General features: G+C 39.7%; 1 protein-coding gene across 7 annotated transcripts in view; it reads right to left on the bottom strand.

Moving 5' to 3' along the window:
- The window catches only part of LOC106093857 (forkhead box protein A1-B), a 116775-nt gene that overhangs the window by 70656 nt on the left and 30358 nt on the right, over positions 1 to 15761 (bottom strand). The window contains exon 2 of one of the 7 annotated variants that reach the window (XM_059370828.1): positions 13302 to 13421. The exons of the other annotated variants lie outside the window; for them this stretch is intronic. The gene's annotated coding sequence lies outside the window, so the exon portion shown is untranslated. The remainder of the gene's footprint in view (positions 1 to 13301; positions 13422 to 15761) is intronic. 7 annotated transcript variants of the gene reach the window in all.

Here is a 15761-nt window from a genome sequence, read left to right as displayed (position 1 = left end):
TAGCTAATTTGTCTATCCTTTTAATGGCATAATTGATTTTTTATTTTCTGCTGAATTAATTTCAAACATAATTGGAATATATGAATGAATTGATAATATGTATTAAAATTTTGAAATAACTTGATTTAAATTACATTTCTTTATCCTAATCATACACACCATTCAGACATTTAAATTATATTTGGATCTTGTATAGTCGATATGATTGGAATGCATTTATTGCAGCCGTACTGCAAGGCGGGCGGCAATGTTTACGCTGAAACACAATTATTAACGCCGAACTAGAATCCCGCAGATCTCAACCTCAATTCGCGATCCCTATACTTTCTAAAGAAATCCCCAATTACTTTCTTTCCCTACTCATGCTATCATTGCAGATAGCATATCGATTTAACGAAATTACCAATCATGTCGAAGATACAACTTCCGATAGACTTGACTTAAGCTCCTTCTTGTTCAAATCCAACCTTGGCACTGGTAAGATCGTCTATCAGCACCCAAAATAAAAATCCATTTTTTGTTCCAACAATCCTAATTCGGTGTTTTGTTTTCCTTTTCTATTTCACCTGGGGTTTGCAATCATAAACCCAACTGGAGGAACAAGGCAGACAAAATTCTCCATAATTTTGTCTTTGTTCTGACTTTGGCTCATCGAGATTTCAATTCTTACTCCAGAGACTACGCTCCCATTCCACACAATCAGATCTGGTGTTTTTCAAAATTAGAGTAAGGGGGAGGGAAAGTTAAAAAATTATACCACACACAACCGCAACTAAATTCCTATATTCTAGTTTTCTTTATTCCAAAGACCGATAGGTTGTCAAAAAAAAAGACAAATGCTGTATGTACAATTTTGACCACTCTGCCCCCTCTCTGTTCATGTTGGCTTCACCAAATTAGCGTCATCTACTGGTTGTTTTCAATTGGATCAACTGAATCCAACTGCTTCAACTGAATCCAATAGAAAACAGCCAGTAAATGGCGCTAATTTAAATGTAAGTGCTACTCGCTTGGAGTGGCTTAAAGCCTATAACATTGATCATGATGTGGTAGTTGTCTTTAAATAACTACATGACTACCTATTTAATAGCCACCATTTAGTCGTTTTAAATCAAATCAAATTGCCATATATTGTAAAACGATTTTCTGTGGTAAAGAACTTATTTGCCGGTACTTTTGTGTTGCGCAGCAGCACGTCGTTTGGACTTATCTAGGAAAAGAAGGCCCTTTATTGATGAGCTAAAATTGGTGGCAACCTTAATGTTAAGGTTTGCAACTCTTCCTATCACGCTAAATGTCATAATTTTGGGGGTATGGCGGCCTATATTTATTTGTGTCCCAAGGGGTGAGGTGGTCTGCTAGATATATATCTAGCTTACCCCTCATCCCTAAACAGTAAAATGCAAATTTTGCCCATGAACATTTCACTAAGGAACAGGGGGAAACTTCTCACATATCAATGAGTGCAGTCCTATTCAAGTTTAAGATCAATGATAAGGGGCCTCCTTTTTATAGCCTAGTCCGAACGGCGTGCCGCTGTGCGACACCTCTTTGGAGAGAAGTTTTACATGGCATAGTACCTCACAAATGTTGCCAGCATTAGGAGGGGAAAACCACCGCTGACAATTTTTTCTGATGGTCTCGCCAGGATTCGAACCCAGGCTTTCAGCGTCATAAACGGACATGTTAACCTCTGCGCTCCGGTGGCCTCCCTAAACAGTCGATCTTTTATAACGACCTTATAGGATACTGTGTGATTTAATTAATTTGGGGACACAAATTAATGTAGGACGCTATACCCCAAAATTATTTTGTTCATATGAGCAGAATAAAGATTTCAGATTCGCAATCTACAACCGCATACCTTTAATTTGAAACCCATATTATAATGATTGGTGTATACAGCCGTTTGGTGGAGAGCGTCTATAGGAGAGTTGCGCGAATGACGCACTCCACTCGAAAATTTCTATCACTTGATCCCCCATTGTTTTAATGGGTCAAATAACATATTGGAGGCGATTTAAGGATGTAAAGCATAACCTTGATACTTGGACACAAAGTTTAATGTCATATTCATATTTTGCTCCCAAATATTTTTCATTTAAGTCTCATCTAGCTATGATTGAGTAATATTCCCATTTGGGGGTGAGGCGAATCCCAATTACTCGGACCGCATTTTTTATATCATATTGGTAGCCTACTCCCAAATGCCTTTCATTTGAGTCTATATTGATATGAACGTCCAATATGTTTGTTAGGACATTTTTGGCGTTGAGTGACCCCTTTAATACTTGAACCCGATTTTTAATTATATATTCGTATTCTACTCTCCAAAACCTTTCAATTGATACCCCATTGTTCCTATCGGTCCAGTTTTGATTTTGGGTGATGTTTTGTGGTAACGGGAGAGGGTCCGACCACTTGTAATATCAACAAATCATATAGCGTATACCTCCTACCTGACCATATTCGCAATCTACTCCCGAATAATTTTCATTCGAGTCCCATATTTTTATTGTCGTCCAATAAACCTATTTAGGATCGGGGAGGCCACCCAATTTCTTGGGCCCAATTTTTAATATGAAATTCGTGTCTACTCCTGAATACCTTTCATTTGAGTCCCATATTGTCGCGATCGGCCAAGTGGAGGTAAGGGGGAGAGTCCGTCCCCCTTCCGACATGAAAAAATTATATAGCCTATTGTTTTTTCTAGACCACTCCCCACAATCTGTGAAAATTTCAAGATGATCGGTTCGGCCGTTTTAGAGTCTTTACGGAACAAACATATTTACAAACTCACAAACAAACAAACAAAAACAAATTCATTTTTATACCCTCCACCATAGGATGGGGGTATACTAATTTCGTCATTCTGTTTGTAACTACTCGAAATATTCGTCTGAGACCCAATAAAGTATATATATTCTTGATCGTCGCGACATTTTATGTCGATCTAGCCATGTCCGTCTGACTGTCGAAAGCACGCTAACGTCCGAAGTAGTAAAGCTAGCCACTTGAAATTTTGCATAAATACTTCTTATTAGTGTAGGTCGGTTGGTTTTGTAAATGGGCCATATCGGTCCATGTTTTGATATACCTGCAATATAAACCGATCTTGGGTCTTGACTTCTTGAGCCTCTAGAGTGCGAAATTCTCGTCCGATTTTATTGAAATTTTACACGTTGTGTTTTGGTAGTACTTCCAACAACTACGATAAGTATGGTTTAAATCGGTCAATGTTTTGATATAGTTGCCATATAAACCGATCTTGGGTCTTGAACTCTTAAGCCTCTAGAGGGCGCGATTCTCGTCCGATTTAACTAAAATTTTGCACGTAGTGTTTTGGTATCACTTTCAACAATTGTGCTAAATATGGTTTTATTTGGTCCATAATCTGGTATAGCTTGCATATAAACCGATCTTGGATCTTTACTTCTTGAGCCAGTAGAGCGTGAGGTGCTTTGTTATGACTTCCAATAACTGTATATAGCGCAAATCAGTTCATAATCTGATATAGCTGCCACATAAACCCATCTGGAATCTTGACTTCTTGAACCTCTAGAGGGCACAATTCTCATACGATTTGGCTGAAATTTTGTACAACGTGTTCTCTCATGACCTTCAATATACGTGTTTAATATGGTCTGAATCGATCAATAGCTTGATACAGCTCCCATATAAACCTATCTCCCTATTTTGCTTCTTGAGTCCCTACAAGGCGCAATTCTTATCCGAATGAACTGAAATATTACACAATGGTCCGAATCGGACTATAATTTCTTATTCAATATTCTATGTTTGTCTAAAAAGAGATACCGTGAATAGAACTCGACAAATGGGGTCAATGGTGGAGGGTATATAAGATTCGCCCGGCCGAACTTTGCATGCTCTTACTTGTTTCTTTTTATCACTCGATTCGTTTGCTAAGTCATTGAAAACAGCTATTTTCTTCCGATAAAATTAGATATTTTCATTGACTTGGCAAATGAATCCAGTGACAAAAAGAAAACAAAAATTGTGGTCGAGGCCGTTAGTGTTGCATGTTAAGAAGGTGGGGCAGCACCCAGACTCTTGGTCCCGAATGTAAATATTATTTTTATGCTCTTCTCCCAAATATCTTTTATTTAATTTGTCCGATTTGGGGTTGTATTGGGGCGGGCCCCGGGTACTTGGACCTAATTTTTAATACCTTATTCGTATTCATTTTCATTTGTAACCCCTTCAGATATCAAAACAATTATAGCCTGTTGTTCCTTCCAGACAATATTTGTAATCTACTCCCGAATATCTTTTATTTGAGTCCCATATTCTCTTGATCGCCCTATATGGCCATTTTGAGGGGTTTTAGGGTCGGGGCGGCACCCTAGGTACTTGAGTCCTATGTTGTTCCGAACGGTCCACTTCTATTTCTGGGTGGTACTTCGGGGTAAGGGGGAGGTTTCGCCCGCCTTCCGATATCAATTAATTATATAGCTAATTGCTACTTTCGGATCAATCTACAAAATCTGTGAAAATTTCAAAAAAAAAAATGGTTCAGCCCTTTGTGAGTCCAAACGACGGAATGAATTTTAATGAAATTGATATTAATCGAAAGATATTTTTCCAGTGAAGCGGCGAATTAACTATATGAAAATTATTTTTCCTAAAAGCAAGGCCATAAAAATGAGGAATTAATTTTCATTAAAAAAGAAGAAGCATAAACACAGCAAATTGTTGTTGATTTTCCTCTAAAGTATTCGTTACGGGTCTGAATACAAATCCCTAGGTGGGGCTATTAGTGGTGATAATAAGAGAAACAAATGGTGCGAGAGAAGAGTATCACTATTAAGGTGAGGGTGTTGTGGGGGTCTGATTTGCGTGACCCTACCTTGCATTTACGTAAGTCAATTTCTTAAGCCTCGGCTTTGGCGTTCGAGGCATTTTATTATAAAAGCGAGTTTGTGGTACATATTACGGCCAAACCGCGGAATGAACTTTAATGAAAGTGACATAAATCGAAAGTTATTTTTCTAGAGATGTGAATATTATATTAATAAACTGCCAAGGGTTTATAACGACGAGTTTGTGGTATGTATTACGGCCAAATGGATGAATGAGTTTTAATGCAATTGGCATCAATCGCAAGACATTTTTCCAAAGATATGCAGAAACATTTTCCGAAAAGAAAATCCATGAAAATGAGGAATTAATTTTCAATTAAAGAAGAAGACGCAGATACACAGCAAATTGGTTGTTGATTTTACTTAAGCATCGTTATTAGTGTGGAAGCAAAGACACACGTGGGAGTACGAGTATTAGTGGTGAGCATACGAGGGGTGACTGGTATGTGCAAAAAAAAGTTTGCCACAAGAGGTCACTATTATGGTGTGAAGCGTGTGGCCCTACTTTATGGTCTTTGGCATGAAGGTTAATCTGTAGCTTAAGATGCAGCTATGGGCAATGACTTTTGCGGTTTAATATGTTAGCAACTGTTAAATACAACTTTAGCAACGCACTTATTACTAATTGTGTGGCCACACTACGCACTTAATGAATGGAATAGTTGGTGAAGAGTTAAAACAAGTGAAGGAAACTTCATCGCCATTCAGCCAAAAGGCTGCGGTTACCTGAGGGGCATATCATGTCTAAAAGAACTTGGTCGAATTATAGTAAGATGGGTCCAAGAACCTTTGTTAATGTCGCTAGGGAGAGTTTGATGATGGTTGTTGTCGACAAGGGAGAAGAACAGGGCTACATACCTAGGAATAATTGGAGTGCAAAAGTCAATGGACTGTCATCAGTATACTCCGATGTTCTTGCAGAATTTCCTGGGTCTCCTCCAGTTTGTAACGATGCACGCTGTAATCGGGCCCGATAAACACAAATTGAATTCGGGGCTCAACGCTCAAATGAAATGCATCGTTGCGCCCTAAAAAAGATTGATGAGATCTGGCCAGACGCAGCAGTGGGTGGGTCATCCGGTTTGAACGGGCTCAAGGTGTACGCCAGCGGGGAATCACGGAACTCAAAAAGTACTTCGAAAGAACAGCTAGTGAAACATCTAAAGAGGAATCGTCCACACCGCAAGTGCCCAGTGTCCTGAGGAAGAGTGGTTCCACAACTTTTTCACCTGCCCCTAGATGCGTACGAAAGCTCAACATGACAAGAACTAAATAATCTTGTGAGGATGAACTCCTGGAGGAATCAGAAGACGAGGCTAACACAACAGTGATGGAAATTCTGAATCCTGACTATGGAACGGTTTCTACAGATAAATTTACACCATTGTAAGGTCGTTTCGGGGGCACTAAAGGTCCTCCTGATGGCAGGGGGATTTGACGTGGTTATTATCCAGGAACCATGGATGTGTGCAAGAATGGTTCGTGGGTTAAAAATTCCGAGATTTTAACTCTTCAAGAGTACGGGGAATGGGAGACACGGAACTTATATTCTTGCAAATAGTAGTCTAAATATTTTTCTTCTTTCGTCGCTAAGCACCGAAGATTTAGAAGTAGCCAGCCTTGAAATAAATAAGTCTCATTTCTGGCTGGATTTCCTATATATGCCACACTATTCAAAGAAGTCGCCTTCAAATCTTAAGTCGCTGGTTAAGCCGCTTTTGTAATGACGAAGAGCCTCATTGTAGGAATTCTGCACGTCTATCCCTTCTAGTCCAGAAAGGGAAGTGGCAACTGCGGAGGATATAGACATTATGGTCAAGCGGATCACGAAGGCCTTGAATGACTCGTTTATTTTAGCATGCCCTAGTGCCAGGCCAAGGGGCAAACAGCGACCTACATGGTGGACCCCAGAGCTGGTTGGTTTACGGAAGGACAAGAACACCACACATCTATAAGGCTGAGCTAAGAAAATTAAGGGCGAGCATAGAAAAGCTCAGAACAAATCCTAGGTGGAATTCTGTAGCTCCGTGGAAGATACATCTGAGGCTTCTAGGCTAAGGAGGATTCAGTCCTCGAGCCCTATTGCGGTGGGGTATATTCAGAAGTCAGAGAATGTATGGACAATGTCTAGTAAGGAAAAACTAGAACTACTCCCTGATACACATTTCCGCATTCAACGAAGGTTATTACGGAAATTGTGTCTGAGCCGAAAATGCTTTGGGCGATAAGAAGTTTCGACTCCTTTAAGTCGCCAGACCCTGATAATGTATTACCGGTTGAATTACAAGTTGTCTCTGATAGACTGGTTCCTTGGGTTAGGGAGATATACACTGCTTGTATCAGCATGTCATACATACCTGTGGGATGCAGGAACACGAAGGTCATTTTCATTCCGAAAGCAGGAAACTCTTACAACTCCAAGGCGAAAGATTATCGTCCTATTAGTCTGTCATCATTGATGCTGAAGGCTCTTGAAACTATCAATAGAAACATATCATAAAGCAAAGATCCCTGGCGATCGCTTGTGAAACAGCCCTTCACGACCTACTAGGCTATATAGAAACTTCTCTCGCTGTCAATAAACATACAATGGTAGCAATTCTTGACATGGAAGGTGCTTTCTTTCTGTCGTAAGAAAGTTTATAAAAAACTTGTTTACTAAAAGATATATTACGGCAGGCTTGGAATCTGTGGATCTTCAAAAATGGGTCAGCAGAGGAACCCCTCAAGGTGGTGTACTGTCTCCTCTACTTTGGAATATAGCTATTAAAAATATATTATTATCTCTGGATGAAAAAGGCGCGAACACTTCTGTTTGCTGATGACGTGGCAATTGGGGTTAGGGGAAAGTTTTCCAGCACTCTAAGAGATGTACTTCACGAAGCTCTAAGTGCAACACCGAAGTGGGCCACCGAAGGTGGTCTCGGTATAAATACGTGTAAGGCAGAAATAGTTATTTTCAGGAGACACAAGTTGCCTACACCTGTCTTCTTAGGAGGAGAGAATATTCCATTTTCAGAGAGCGCAAAATACCTGGGTGTTTTGCTGGATAGGAAATTTAACTTCAAATCCAACATTTTGAAAAGGGCAAGGAAGTCTACTCTTGTGCAATACGCCAGCACTAAAGCCATTGGCAAAAGTTGGGGGTTTAGACCGCGTGTCATGCATTGGGTATTTACTGCAGTTGTCAGACCTTTAATGCTATATAGTGTTGTGGTCTGGCGGCGCTTCGAAACTCCACCTACTGCTCAATATTCAACCGGATCCAAAGGATGGGTTGTTTGTGCATCACAGCCGCACTGAAGACGACACCATCTGCTGCACTGAATTTAATGCTACATCTAATGATCTGCACATTTCGGCTAGACAAATTGTCACTGACCACTGCCGTGGGGCTAAGGGAGATTTCTGTTTGGTCATGTGGCGGCTACGGACACTGTGTTACTTTGATACAATGTCCGATGGACGCAACGTTACGGTGAATGAACACATTTCGAACCGAACACTGATTTTGGTAATAAAATTCAATGATTTGCAAGCGTTGCTCGTTAGTAAGTCTATTCATGATGAAATGTCAAAGCATACTGAGCATCTTTCTCTTTGACACCATGTCTGAAATCCCACGTGATCTGTCAAATACTAATGCATGAAAATCCTAACCTCAAAAAAATCACCCTTTAGTAGTCATTGGGTATTATTTCAGTCCATTCGGATAAGAATTGCGCCGTGTAGGGGACCAAGAAACATAATCGGGAGATCGGTTCATATGGGAGCTGTACCAGGTTATAGATCGATTAAAACCATATTGAACATATATATTGAAGGTTATGCGAGAAGCCGTTGTAAAAACATTTCAGCAAAATCAGATAAAAATTGAGACCTCTAGAGGCTCAAGAAGTTAAGATCTCAGATAGGTTTATATGTCAGCTATATCAGATTATGGACCGATTTGAACCATACTTGTTACAGTTGTTGGAAGTAATAACAAACAAGTAAAAGCGTGCTAAGTTCGGCCGGGCCAAATCTTATATACCCTCCACCATGGATAGCATTTGTCGAGTTCTTTTCCCGGCATCTCTTCTTAGGCAAAAAGGATATAAGAAAAGATTTGCTCTGCTATTAGAGCGATATCAAGATATGGTCCGGTTCGGACCACAATTAAATTATATGTTGGAGACCTGTGTAAAATGTCAGCCAATTCGAATAAGAATTGCGCCCATTGGGGGCTCAAAAAGTAAAATAGAGAGATCGATTTATATGGGAGCTGTATCGGGCAATAGACCGATTCAGACCATAATAAACACGTTTGTTGATGGTCATGAGAGGATCCGTCGTACAAAATTTCAGGCATATCGGATAATAATTGCGACCTCTAGGGATCAAGAAGTCAAGATCCCAGATCGGTTTATATGGCAGCTATATCAGGTTATGGACCGATTTGAACGATACTTTGCACAGTTGTTGGATGTCATAACGAAATACTTCGTGCAAAATTCCATTCCAATCGGATAAGAATTGCGCCTTCTAGAGGCTCAAGAAGTCAAGACCCAAGATCGGTTTATATGGCAGCTATATCAAAACATGGACCGATATGGCCCATTTGCAATACCAACTGACCTACACTAATATGAAGTATTTGTGCAAAATTTCAAGCGGCTAGCTTTACGCCTTCGGAAGTTAGCGTGCTTTCGACAGACAGACGGACGGACGGACGGATATGGCTAGATCGACATAAAATGTCGCGACGATTAAGAATATATATACTTTATGGGGTCTCAGACGAATATTTCGAGTAGTTACAAACAGAATGACGAAATTAGTATACCCCCCATCTTATGGTGGAGGGTATAACAAGTCTGTGGAAATTTTCAGCCAAATTGGATAAAAATTGCCCTCTCTATTGGCTAAAGAAGTTAAGATCCAAGATCGGTTTGTATGGTAGCTATATGAGGATAAATGTCGATTTGAACCATACCTAGCACAGTAGTTGGAAGTTATAACAAAAACACTTCGTGCAATATTTCAGCCAAATCGAATGAGAATTGCGCCCTCTAGTGGCTCAAGAAGTCAAGATCCCAGATCGGTTTATATGGCAGCTATATCAGGTTATGAACCTATTTAAATCACACTTAGAGCAGTTGTTGAAAGCGATACTAAAACACCACGTGCAAATTTTCAGCCAAATCGGATGAGAATTGCGGCCTCTGGTATAAACTTCTCAAGTGACATTCCAATCACATTAATCAAGAAGCAATGGGACTCAAGTCTCCGTAAAATAAAATAATCAAAAAACGCCGGAAATTCTCAGAATGTTCCTTACAGAAACAGCAATAAGATTGTGACTGGAAACATACCACACTAAATCCAGTCAGTTCAAAAGCAAACAAGTAAAAGCGTACTAAGCTCGGCCGGGCCGAATCTCATATACCCACCACCATGGAGTGCATTTGTCGAGTTCTTTTCCCAGCATCTCTTCTTAGGCTAAAAATGGTATAAGAGAAGATTTGCTCTGCTATTAGAGCGATATCAAGATGTGATCCGGTTTGGACCACAATTAAATTATATGTTGGAAACCTGTGTAAAATGTCAGCCAATTCGAATAAGAATTGCGCCCTTTGGGGGCTCAAGAAGTAAAATAGAGAGACCGATTTATATGGGAGCTGTATCGGGCTATAGACCGATTCAGACCAAAAAAAACCTGTATGTTGATGGTCATGAGAGGATTCGTCGTACAAAATTTCAGGCAAATCGGATAATAATTGCGACCTCTAGGAGTTCAACAAGTCAAGATCCAAAATCGGTTTATATGGCAGCTATATCAGGTTATGAACCGATTTGAACTTTATTTGACACAGTTGTTGAAAGTAAGAATAAAATACGTCATGCAAAATTTCAGCCAAATCGGATAGGAATTGCGCCCTCTAGAAGCTCAAGAAGTCAAGACCCCAGATCGGTTTATATGACAGCTATATCAGGTTATGAACCGATTAGAATCATACTTGGCACAGTTGTTGAATATCATAACAAAATACTTCGTGCAAAAATTCATTCAAATCGGATAGGAATTGCGCCCTCTAGAGGCTCAAGAAGTCAAGACCCAAGATCGGGTTATATGACAGCTATATCAGGTTATGGACCGATTTAAACCATACTTGTCAAAGTTGTTGGATATCATAACAAAACACGTCGTGCATAATTTCATTTTAATCGGATAAGAATTGCGCACTCTAGAGGCTCAAGAAGTCAAGACCCAAGATCGGTTTATATGGCAGCTATATCAAAACATGGACCGATATGGCCCATTTACAATACCAACCGACCTACACTAATAAGAAGTATTTATACAAAATTTCAAGTGGCTAGCTTTACTCCTTCGGAAGTTAGCGTGCTTTCGACAGACAGACGGACGGACATGGCTAGATCGACATAAAATGTCGCGATGATCAAGAATATATATACTTTATGGGGTCTCAGACGAATATTTCTTGTAGTTACACACAGAATGACGAAATTACTATACCCCCATCCTATGGTGGAGGGTATAATTACGATTTTACACAATTTTCCCAAACGGTACGTTGGGTTATTAGAACGCTCTACAAGATACTCAATGTAAATGAAATGCACACCAGCTGTTGAGGTCCCTACACTTTCTACTTTTATTCCCAAATTAACAAGATGGAATAGCGGCGTAACGTTCAGAGTCTCTCCTGTACAAATGGCCGGACGGACAGACAGCTGCCACTGAGCTTACCCCTCCGCAGATAAGATATGAAATCACAAAAACTTGTGGGTTGGTGAGAGATAGAAGCGAATAATATCAACTGTTAATGATGGGCAAAGGGAATGGTTAGGTTGAAAAGAGGGTGCACTACCACTCCCCTAATTTGGTTCATGTCTGGTATTGTGTCCCCACCTTAGTGCCGGTATCTGTTAGCCGCGAAAGCCGGGCAATGACAAAGGAAATGCTCCAACGTCTCATCATCTTCCCCACATGCCCTACACATGCTATTACTTGGTGCAACGATTTTACAAAAGTCGGCTCGTAGTCCTATTTGTCCCGTTATTATAGCAATAGCTATACAGACCTCCTTCTTACTTTCTTTCAGTAATAGCCTTGTCTTCTCACGGTCTGGATCCCCCATAGGATTTTCGCCGTCCTACCGACCGTTCCGCTCCATGCGCATTCGTCGCCCACTCCCATAACTCGGACTACGTCGACCCGAAAGGCTTCGGGATAACCAAGTTTATTGACGGCAGTCCTCGGGCCTTCACCGCCAAATAGTCTGACCTTTCATTCTCCCTTACTCCGTTATGGCCCGGCACCCAAACGATGCGGATTTTGCCATTGCCAGACTGTTCGTGACCTTACCGCCCTGTTTGTTATTGCCCTTATGACAATTTTACTGACAGTAAAGATGTGCACGACGTCCTCGAGTAAGCACCACACTACTTCACGCATTCCGCGATCACCGGGATCTCCGCCTGCAGGACCGTATTATGGTCAGGCAAACTTAAACATTTCTCAGTCCCTGGGTTCTCAATGTAGACCCCTAGGCCCACTCTGTCCTCTAGCTTTGATCCATCCGTGTAACTTGATCTTTCAGATGACAATACTAGGGTTCCGTCAATCCAAGACTGTGCCGATGGCAGGGACAAAGGGAAGAAACTCACAATAAGCAAAAGTAGTTGTCCGCGCAAGTGGTAGCTGGAGAACTTGAATTCTCACTCAAGGTAATTATGTACATGCGAGTGAGACTTGTAATCAGTGTAGGAGTGAATGGGATAGCTACGAAAGCGAGAGTAGTCTACAGTAGTAAGTGGAGGAGCACGAAAATTTGGGTTCCACAATAAGATCAAATAGTTCAAACGTTCTCTTAGCTGGGAAGAAGAACAAATCAATATGCTCATCTTAAAGAGAGGTTTAGAAACAGAAATATAGATAAATATAACTATTGTATGCCTCAGTTCATAGTGGAGAAACAAAATCTATAAAAACAAACAAGCCACAAAGCAAGCTGCAAAAAAACATATGCATTCATAGAACACTGAATATTATTAGCAGATCAATATCTGACATGACCATTCAGACATGACCAATCACTGTTGATAGCACCACCTCTTTTATTCTCTGGTTCAATAAAAGTGGACATATATTGAAAACTGGGCAGATGGGTAAGATCACATTACCTTATTTTCAGAGGGTTCTCTCAATATCACAAGAAACTCACCAAAATACCTATATTCCAATGTAGATTCTAACCTTGGGTGTATTCCGAGATATAGTATTCTCTGGCTTCCTCGTCTTTCTGTGATTTTGTCGGACACGACAAATCGTATGTTGATTGCACCAAAAAACCATACCATTACCATCGCACTATAAACAATAACTAAACGTGCAAAGAGAGAATGCAAACTAACCTGTTAAAGACGAAATCTGTAGAGTGTTGAAATGACACTGGTGCTGGAACTGGACTTCTCTCAGATTAATACTCCAATAAAGTCTTCGAATGCGGATTACTCAGAGAGTATTGGATGCCTCTGGGAGCCAACGGTATAGAAAAGGAACAAACAAAACAAGAAATATTGTGAACAATGTCTCTCCAAATGAATATGAGGTGGAATTCAAGACCGAATTAAAAGAGGAAAAATAAAACACAAATCACAAGAACAAGGATGATAGAAATGTTTGGTTCTTTATTCCAGGAGTATTGTCGATGTTATGTCATACTGGTAAAATCGTCTTTCCTTCTGGACCTGGACTAATGTTGAATAAGTAGGTATTCAAGGCAAAGATGTCGGAATGACATTTTGTTTTTCGTTAAATCTATGCTATCACTGATGATAGCCTTGCATTTTAGATGGACGTTGGTAAAAACAGGGGAAACCTGGGAAATTAGCCGCTTTGATTTAGGAATTTAGAACATAGGATTAGTTCAGAAACGTAATCTAAGCGAACGGCTTTTGTTTATATGATTTGGCAAAAACAGCGGACGGCTTTTGTTTATATGATTTGGCAAAAACAGCAGGCATGTTGGCATGTTTTTGTAGGAATAAAAGAGCTCTATAGCGACCTTTAAATGTTTATTTGGCAGCACTTTATAATTTGAAATACCCAAGGTGACTAACATTCAAGCCCTGGTAGTCCAGAGCTACCAGGGTCTCCTTTTCCCTTTTTGTTGGGAACCACATTCACTATATCAAGTTTCATGTAGATATCTTTGTCCGTTCAAATGTTTTACAATTATGTTGTATATGCATACAACGCTTAACCCATATCTTTATTAAATTTTTGCCTCTAAATGAAAATGGGGCAAGTACCGGTAACTAGGCTCTTTTTAATTATGTCAATCGACAATCAAGGAGTCCCTAGAGAATAAATATTTTTATTTTCCATCAAAGTTTTTGCATAGAGAAGATCAAAACTGTCATTATTATTTTTTTGATAATTCTACATTTATTAACTATATCCATCGTATGAAAAAATAAAATATGACAATTCCTTATCTGGTTTTCGAGATATTATACTTAAATTGCACTAAATTACCTAAAAATTTTACACTCTTTCGAAAATCGAATAAACGGTCATCGAATGAACGGTCATATCTACTAAACTAAAAATCGTACATATCTATGGGTAGCATTTTTGAAATCATTGGAATGTTTTACACAAGATAGGTATTTTAATAATTTCGTAGCTGCACATGAACATATTGATTTTTGCGATCTGTTTGCTCTGTTCGGGCCACTGTGCGACGCCAATGAATGTGGTAAAAAAGAATAGAAACATCAGCAAGGCCAGGACAAAAAGACAAACACAGCAAGCTATCAGGCAATTTTTAACCGTCAAGTAAGATCAATATTAAATACATATATACGATTTTTAAACATGTAGAAAGGCGTTAAGTTCGGCCGGGCAGAACTTTGGATACCCACCACCTCGAATATATATGAAAACCACCTTTCATCAAATTCCGGTGAAAATTGCACACCTTATGTCCTATAGCAGTTATATCGAAATATGTTCCGATTTGGACCAAATACTAATAAGCAAAAGTCATTTTTCAATTGTGTATAACAAAATATTGATCTTTTTAGTAGCTATATATAACAAGTAAAAGCGTGCTAAGTTCGGCCGGGCCGAATCTTATATACCCTCCACCATGGATCGCATTTGTCGAGTTGTTTTCCCGGCATCTCTTCTTAGGCTAAAAAGGATATAAGAAAAGAGTTGCTCTGCTATTAAAACGATATCTAGATATGGTCCGGTTCGGACCACAATTAAATTATATGTTGGAGACCTATATGAAATTTCAGCCAATTCGAATAAGAATTGCGCCCATTGGGGCTCACGAAGTAAAATAGAGAGAACGATTTATATGGGATCTATATCGGGCTATAGACCGATTCAGAACATAATAAACACGTTTGTTGATGGTCATAAGAGGATCCGTCGTACAAAATTTCAGGCATATCGAATAATAATTGCGAACTCTAGGGGTCAAGAAGTCAAGATCCCAGATTGGTTTATATGACAGCTATATCAGGTTATGAACCGATTTCAACCTTATTTGACACAGTTGTTGAAAGTAAAAATAAAATACGTCATGCAAAATTTCAGCCAAATCGGATAGGAATTGCGCCCTCTAGAAGCTCAAGAAGTCAAATCCCCAGATCTGTTTATATGACAGCTATATCAGGTTATAAACCAATTTCAACCACGCTTGGCACAGTTGTTCGACATCACGACGAAATACTTCGTGCAAAAACTCATTCAAATCGGATAAGAATTGTGCCCTCTAGAGGCTCAAGAAGTCAAGACCCAAAATCGGTTTATATGGCAGCTATATCAGGTTATGAACCGATTTGAACCATACTTGG

Source organism: Stomoxys calcitrans, chromosome 1 (genome assembly GCF_963082655.1).
Source record: "Stomoxys calcitrans chromosome 1, idStoCalc2.1, whole genome shotgun sequence".
Classification (NCBI taxonomy): domain Eukaryota; kingdom Metazoa; phylum Arthropoda; class Insecta; order Diptera; family Muscidae; genus Stomoxys; species Stomoxys calcitrans.
The sequence above is the reverse complement of the archived record's forward strand: the minus strand, read 5'-3'. Positions and strand labels throughout refer to the sequence as shown.